At 46.1% G+C, this 8,379-nt stretch overlaps 1 long non-coding RNA gene across 1 annotated transcript; it reads left to right on the top strand.

Moving 5' to 3' along the window:
• Positions 1 to 3,880: 3,880 nt before the first annotated feature.
• Positions 3,881 to 6,069, top strand: LOC119333904. The gene is made up of 3 exons (XR_005161236.1): positions 3,881 to 4,162; positions 4,248 to 4,441; positions 5,694 to 6,069. It is a non-coding gene; the product is annotated as an uncharacterized LOC119333904 (long non-coding RNA).
• Positions 6,070 to 8,379: the final 2,310 nt, after the last annotated feature.

Raw genomic sequence — 8,379 nt, forward strand, 5'->3', positions numbered from 1 at the left:
TGGCGGGGCGGCGACAACCAGTTTCAGCATGCAGATGGCGACGTACGACGACGGGTCAAGCGGCGGCAGCTTGGGCATCCGATCTGACCCCAGATGGGCTTCGACTGGCCGCACATGTTGTTGTCATGTACCATCCATGTTTCGTCAACGGCATGCTGCCACTGGGCTCGACCTGCAACATGAGGACGTTGGGGGCTTCGGCCCTGGGCGTGGCGGTGGTGGTCACCTCCTTCGTCGGAGGTGGTCGGCTTGAGGCTGGGTGGTCGGATTTCAAGATCCGTCATCTAGTCCCGGCTGCGAATTGGGGAGACATAGTTTCTGGTGTAAACCGAGCAGATAACGGGCGATGGTGGAGTTTTGCACCGTTACCTTGATGAAGACATCTCGTGTAACCGTTGTCGACCCACTCGTGCTGCTTCGGGGGAAACCCTACGGTCTGGTCTTCCAGATCGGACGATGGCGGTACTGCGGTGTTGTTTCTCTCTTCGTAGCATCCTTTGTGGAGCAGCGCTGGAAGACAGAGGCAGGAGGTGGAGCGGCTTCGTCTCGCACGGAGCTTCGGTGGAGCTATCAAGTCACGCCTGGCCGACAGGTGCTACACCGAGTCATGATTGGTTGGCAGGTGCTATGCACGACAGATCTTCCAGAGTCTTCATGTCTGGACGGACGAGCGCAGGGCGGTGGCGCCGTTGGGTGACGTGGTGGCGTCGACGGATGTCCGGACTAGCAAGGATGATGCGGATCTCTCTCCTGAAGATGGGTCAATGGTCCGATGATGATGGCGGCTTCTAAAACGTGTGCATGTGGCGTGCGTTTTAGGTCTGCTGCATCGGTTGTTGGTTCCGATACGTTATGTGGATGGATCGATGACGACACCGGATTTAGATATGGGGAGTGAGAGCACTCCACATTATTTTGTAGGTGTGAGTGGTGACTTCAGGTGGATTGATGTATGTTCTTGTGAGACCTTTGTTGGATAATTAATAAAGATGGCTGCATGCATCGATTGGTGGAGAGGCTGGGGTTTAACCTCCTTTTCAAAAAAAAATCCTTGTTTGATATATATATATATATATATATATATATATATATATATATATATATATATATATATATATATATATATATATATATAGGACTGAAAATCAAGAAATCTAGATGATAGCCCGCATGTTGATGCCGGAATATTTTACAATATATTTCAATGTGATTTGATTGTATACCATAAATATTTAGATTAACCAGCGGTGGTTGTTGTTTTAGTGTGTTGATTCTATGTGGCCTTAACACGACGACTTTCCTACTGTTTATTACAACAAGATTTGTCTGACTCCGATGAGGCAGGGGCGAAGACGGCGGTACGTCTACAGCTTGCTCCAGTGCTTGTAGTCGTCGCTAGGTGGTCTACGGATCTGGATGTATTTTTTTACTTCTGGTGTTCTTTGTACTCCCTCCATAAACTATTAATGATCTATATGCTCTTATATTAGTTTACGGAGGGAGTACTATCTTGGCAGTTGATGAATAACTCAAAAGTTTTTCCTCGCAAAAAATAATAATATGAGAACAAAAGTTGAGATATATATGATTTATCGAATGTTCGTAAAATATTTATTGTAGGTTGAGGTGGGACTTTTCTATGCACTGCAGGTTGAGGTGGCATGCTTGCGTCTCGAGGGAAATATGTTAGTAATGATCACCTATTTAGTTATGTATGAATTTTGTTCGGACTATTTTGCATCCATTTTGAGAAGAAAACTTAAGCACGGCCTCATATGATTTTTTATTTGATTATTTGACAACTAGGCAAGTGCCTACAAATTCCTGTATTTTTCTCGTGGTACAATCAAATAATTTCCATTGCATATTTTTTGTGTTTTTTATTCCTGTAGGATTCATTTTTAGGGGATATATAGGATTCAATAAGTCATGCCATATATAACTCTTATGTTTCTCTATTATTTGTGTTGCAGTTCAATGAATCGAAGATGCCTTTAGAAGACAATAACACTCCATATTTTCAGGTAAAAGGCATAAGCATCCAACTTTATATTAACAAAGCCAACAAAGGCCACAAAGTGATACCTTCTTTTTTTTAGAACACAAAGAGATAAATAGTTCTGCAGACTGATAACAAGTTTAGGCAAGGTGGCGAACCGGGTCAGCCTTGACGCGTCCGGTTCATGTCCTCGGCTGCTAGGCTCATTCTGACGAATACTAGCCTCTCCTCGCTTCGCATGTTTACCATGGGCATGTTCCTCCTAGCAGACGACGTCCATGCCAATCTTGACACCTCTGATCCAAGTTCTTTTGGGAAGGAACTGCATCCAAAAAGAAGTACCACTTAATAAAGTGGGCAGCGATATGTAGGCCTAAGAAATATGGTGGCCTTGAGATTATAAACTCCAAACTTATGAACGTAGCCCTTCTCTCAAAGTGGCTTTGGAAACTCGCCCAAAATGAGCATGGGCTCTGGGCGGATATCCTTCGAACAAAATACTTCCCCGACGAGAATTTCCTTACCTCCAAGGCCAAGGGGTCGACATTCTGGAATGGGATCCCGGCTGTCAAACCGGCCTTCGCGCTTGGAGCTAAGCTTTGCGTTAACGACGGCAAATCCACGCGATTCTGGTTAGACCACTGGTTCGGTTAGGAGCCGTTGTGGCGCAGCCACCTTTTCTTATACCAACTTGCTACCAACATAAATATCCTTGTTGCTGATGCGCTTAGAACCAACCCGCCAGCTATCTCTTTCAAAAGGCCTCTTTCTGACGCCGAACGTGCTGGTTGGGACGAGTTACGCGACGAGCTTGCGGTAGTGTCGTTGCGCCTCGAGGCCGACACGTGTCTCTTGGTCCCTCACGAGCTCCTGGAAATTCTCGGTTAAGTCCCTATACAATAAACTGAGGGAGGGCCCGACATTGGCATTGGACATAGCTAGGGGGCTATGGAAAGTGACCACCCCCTCAAAATTAAAGTGTTCCTTTGGCAAATGTTTCGCGACCGACTCCCGTCCTCTAACACCATACAAAACAGAACGAGCTGTCGATGGCAATTGTGTGATGTGTGGTGCGCATGAGGATGCAAACCATATCTTCTTCAATTGCCATCTCGCTCACTTTGCTTGGAGTGCGGTCCAGGAGGCCTTCAATCAAAATTGGAACCCCCACTCGAGTAGTGACCTCCGTGGTATACTTCTGGCCCATAGGGGTGGGTTCGGTAGAGTGCTTTGGAGATGCGTAGGGGTGCTGTTATGGGCTCTATGGACAACTAAAAACAAAATCACCATAGAACATAAAATTTCCTCTCCCCCGCTGACATTGTTTTCAAATGCCATTTGTTCCCCCAGACTTGGATGCCGTTGGGGAAACGGCGGGACGCTGAGCGGATGCAGGAGGCGATGGAGCGGATTCGACCGATCCAGATTGCGGCACGCCAATAGAAGTCAATGACCATTCCTCTCTTTGCCGGTGTTGGCATGTTTAGACTTTTGCCTTATCTCTCTCAGGCCTAGGCCGGTTGCATGCTAAACTCTGGCGACGACCTCTTTCATTTCCTTCCATTTAAGACTGCATTGTCTGTTGAATGCTGCCTGTCCAAGGGCTTTATTAAGTTAAAGCCAGACGCTCTTGCGTCTTCGTTTTAAAAAAAAAAGAAGTTTAGGCAAACAAAGGCCAACCGATATAAAAAAGACAGAGTCCAAAGTAACTGGTAACGCTAGCTAGGGTGTGAGGGCGTTTGGTGGCCGCGCTACAGGTAGGCCGGTATCTGGGCCATTGGGATGGGCTTTGGGATCTGAAATGCGTCAGGATTTGGGGCAGGCTAGTGTCAGGCTAGTCATCCATATACGGTCTGCGATACATCTAGGCGTACATGTTTGGCCCCAGCCAGCTTTCACGTTCCTCTGCTTATCCTCGTTCAAATCAGCACATCAAAGAGAATCTCGTGCTGCCATATCCTGTGGAAGAAGCCCCATCCACGGAACAACTTTGCCTCTCCGCCCCTCCCTCTCTCCCCTAGGCAGGCGGCGGCGCCCGTGTTCCTCTGCTCAGCTTCGGTACATTCAACGCGATTTGCCCTTTCTCTTTCCCGTCCCCCCAAACTCGGCGGCGGCACATCTCCTCTCCGGCGCCATATCTGCCGGTGGCATCGAGCGCTACGGGTACGTTTCCTGTGCGGGCGTGTGTAGATCCGCAACTAGTTTGTCAAGTTCCATTCCCTTTTTCTCACAAATCCTCTTTCTCCAGGCGGGGCGGCAGGTTAATTCGATGCAACCCATGGCTGTGGTGCCTCGGGTGGAGTCGCAAGCTTCGATGAGAGTCGCAGATGGCCAGATTTGTCGCGTTGCCGATCTAGCAGTGCCCAACTCCGGTGATTTCCAGTTGGACTGAAACGGGGGATTTAAGGTGTGCTCTGAAGCTACGAGCAGATGGACAAGAAGGTATGTAGTGCTAAACTTGAATTTGATTTGTTCTACGGGCCAAGAAAAATTGTGTGTAGTTTGTCCTGCAAGTAGTGATTCTCATGTCAGTTATGTGAATGCATGTTTGACTGTTTCGATTCATGTATGTGCTGCCATGACTGAATTCATATGTTCTTTTTTTTTGTCCTTTTCAGCTATTAATGAGCTTGACTAAATGGATTTGCAATTGTTGTTTGTTTTGGTAAGTAGTGCGTTATTGTTTGTTCCTAGTTCCGGGAATTCCGCTAAATAAGTAACTCTGCTGACATTTTGTGAAGAACACCGCATGAAGTGTGTTCATGCCTTTCGTGCGACTGAACCATAAGCAAAGTTTACCCAATTTTCTCGTAATTAATATGTTCATTTCGGTAGATAGCTAAGCTGTCTGGAGAAATAAATAATCCCCTTTGCCAAGTTCTTATAAATTAAATTAGCTGTAAATGGTAAAATTTTCAGCAAGTGCGCCTGCATTGGCCAGGTTTTGGACAATTAGCTGATTACCTTTTGATTGCCATGTTATATCTCATGCTACAACAAATGTGTTTTAGTTTTTGCTTCTGTTGTACTACTATGGCATATGACCCAGTCAGACACAATATAATTTATGTTAATGTGTTTTCCTTCAATATCTGTACCTAACTGAACAAACACTGCATAAATTGTCACCCACAAGCTGCAGTCCGAATTGGAAAGAAAGATGTCTTCTGGGTAGTTGGTTTCTGAACTTATTTTTCAACCAAAATGCTGCAGTACCAATTAGAATTCTATGCTTAGGTTATTAAGATATTCAGTGTGGCACCTTTCACTGATTTGGCAGCTTGTACTTTTTGGATCATATAAATTCAATTCGGTTCAATTTTTTTTCCAGCAGCCGTGCGTGCTAGCTTGCTGTTTGATTAACCAGTTACTTAGTAGAGGTCAACTGGGCTATAGAATTCTGCACTCCATAGTATAGGATAATTGTCATGGATGCATCTATTCTGAAGTTAGTGATCAGTAATTAAGATAGCATCTCCATATTTTGCAGGCCCGGTTTTGTCGCTTTATTTTTCAATTAGTTCACTAGGACACACATGCGTTCCACAAAGATACTACAATGTAACCTCTCCATATTTTCCAACCAGTCCCTTTGTGATATGCTAATTTTCCCCCTGTTTTTATGTTCTACCATTAGTCTGCTAAGTAGGAGACATGTTGACCGGTAATGTTCAGGAATTATGAAACTGTTCAGGTATAGCGCCTGCGAAGGACTGACGTACTGCAGGTCGACATACTTCAAGAGAATAAGCAAAAGTCTAGGTTCTGCACCATACGTCGAGGTCAGGGACACAAGATTACCACATGCATGTGCTGAACAAGGCTCCGAGGAAATTGCCAAAGTGTTCGAAGTGTGTAGTGCTTGGTCACAGGAAGAATGTGTGACTTACCGATCAATTTGAGCCGAACTTCCTTTAGCCCCGCTTTATCAAATGTAGCAAGAGTGTTTTGAAATTCAGTTTCTCTACATTTCAGTTCATTATTTTGTTCATGTTCACCGGGTCATTGGTGTGATGACCGTTTGGGACTTAATGAGATATTTTATTCGAATTGTCGGGACATTTAGTTGATACACTGCATGGTTTGTTGCTGATGTTTGTCAACGACGAGCGTGAAACAGGCCCGTTGCATCATATGGACCGTGAATTACAAAATGCCATGTGTTATTTTTCCCGACATGTTCAATTTGAGTGGCATGATCAGTTCTTCCAGTTGCCGGGTGGGGGAGGTTCATGCTGCGGTGTAGGTGTTGGCTGAAATTCTAGTGTAATCCTTCTATACTGTTGTTGTGAACTGTCAATGTTGGCGTGTGTGGAGATAAAGCAAGCTGCAAGATTGATAACACACCGTCAGTGTGTTTGCTTTATCTCCACTGCTTAGTTTGGTCTGTTGTGCTGTTTCAGGCGTGTGCTGTGATGCATAGGTTAGTGATGAGGTCTAGTGAAATGACAGTGTATGCCCTGGAGCTAGTATGATGCAAGATCCTCTGTGACGTGCAGGTGTTCCTGAACAATGGAACATGCACTCAGGGCAACATGCACTCAGAGCGGCATGGGCTCTGGGTTGGCATGTGCGTGCTCAGGGAGTTTGCTGCATTGCAAATGTATCCCCGCAGCATGGATTAGCCATTGTTTAGTGTGGTTTCTGTCCAGCTCAAAAAAATGTTTAGTACTGAATTTGTGTGCCATAAGCTTTCTTCGGCGAAAAATGAGTTTATGCGAGCGTGTTTTAACTAACTGAATGTCAGACCAAGCTTGGTTCGCAAAAAACTGCAGTTAAAAATTATTGTTCTATGGCTTTCAGCTGAAACCAGCCCAGAAACAAGCTGCCTGAACATCAAACATCACAATTAGCAAGCCGAAAAACATGCTTAGCCAAACGTACTGAAGAAAACCCGCGGCTGTCTCACTGGACACCAATGCTCCACGAACGCACTTTGGGCTGCGGGTGCTCTCCTCTGGCCAGCGATCAACCACGACTTGCAACTGTGCTCAACAGCGAGTCGTACAAGTCTGCACGCGCATGGAGCATGTCAGATGAGTGTAAGAGGCCTAGGTCCTTTGGCATGTGCGTGGGCCAGAGCCGTTTCAATACAGGCAGAAAAAATATCAAATACATGCCGTATACACAGGGAGCGGGAATCCCAATGGTGGTCAGACGGGCAGGATTCCGGCCTGCCTGTAGGCCGAGCACCATTGGCATTTTTCGTAGCTAGGGGCACTATTAGGCTTCATCATGAGCACTTCTATTGATGGCGTGGAGGTGTTTGATAGTGCGGAGAATCTCAATGGCCGCTTCATTGTCTTGCGTCTTTCCTAGAGGACTTCATTGCTGAATGAATAAATACCATTTGATGATGTAGTTAGCGGGATAATTAGGTAAAATATGTTCAATCGCTAATTTGTTGCGAGTGTCCAGAGGGTCCAAACCAACGCCGCGAATGAGCGCCAAGCCAATCTACGTTGTTGTCCCCGAGCGTCATGGAGAAGCATAAGTATACTGACCATAGAATTAGGGGCCCAGTTAACGCCAAAACTGTAGCAGACACAACTTGAAAGGAACTTGGTCGGGGCACAACGAAATAGAATATTTCCTTTTTTGAAAAGGGGAGTATCCTGGTCTTTGCATCACACAATGCACACAACCATATTATTAAACGTGAAATAAGTTCATGTCAACGAGTACTCGACAATAAAACAAATAAACGGAAAACATGACCACAAGTGGTTGAACCCATGATTACATAGATGTGCAAATGGCTCGTTGTCGGTCCTGTGAAGACCAGGCCCTCACGGGCCCGTCAAGCGTGGGCCACGGCAACCTTTTTGGTGGGGAATGATGGCTACTACCCCACAACACACACCCATGCACCTTCTAAGGTGGCATGCATATCTTCGTCAAGATCCAAGATAGATAGAACGTCTCTCAATGAAAGAAGTCGCCACCTTTTTGCTGGCAAGCAACTTTAGGATGTAAGCACCCTTGCTCGCTGCAACATCCAGAAGGAGTCCATACTCCACTTTGCCTCCCAACAACGTGGTGGTATGCAGATCTATGTGAAGACTCACCGACAAGACCATCATACTTGAAGAGGAGTCCCGTGACACCGTCGACGATGCTAAGTCCAAGACTGTAGTAGAAGAGAGTTGCTCTCCCGTCAAGGTCCCCACCAACATCTGGTTCCGTGAACAGTTGTCCCCAGAAATGACGTCAACGGCTGGTGGGCCACCTGTTCTAGGCACAACCTATGACAGTGGGGCTAATCCATAGGCCTATGGCGACCTACAAATGCTCGGGGCTAATCCACCCTTCCTCAGACGTCATTTACTCCGCTCGACTGCTACTCTCCTAGCTCGAGCTCTCAGACCTAGCGCCACCGC

This window comes from Triticum dicoccoides, chromosome 1B, assembly GCF_002162155.2.
Source record: "Triticum dicoccoides isolate Atlit2015 ecotype Zavitan chromosome 1B, WEW_v2.0, whole genome shotgun sequence".
NCBI lineage: Eukaryota > Viridiplantae > Streptophyta > Magnoliopsida > Poales > Poaceae > Triticum > Triticum dicoccoides.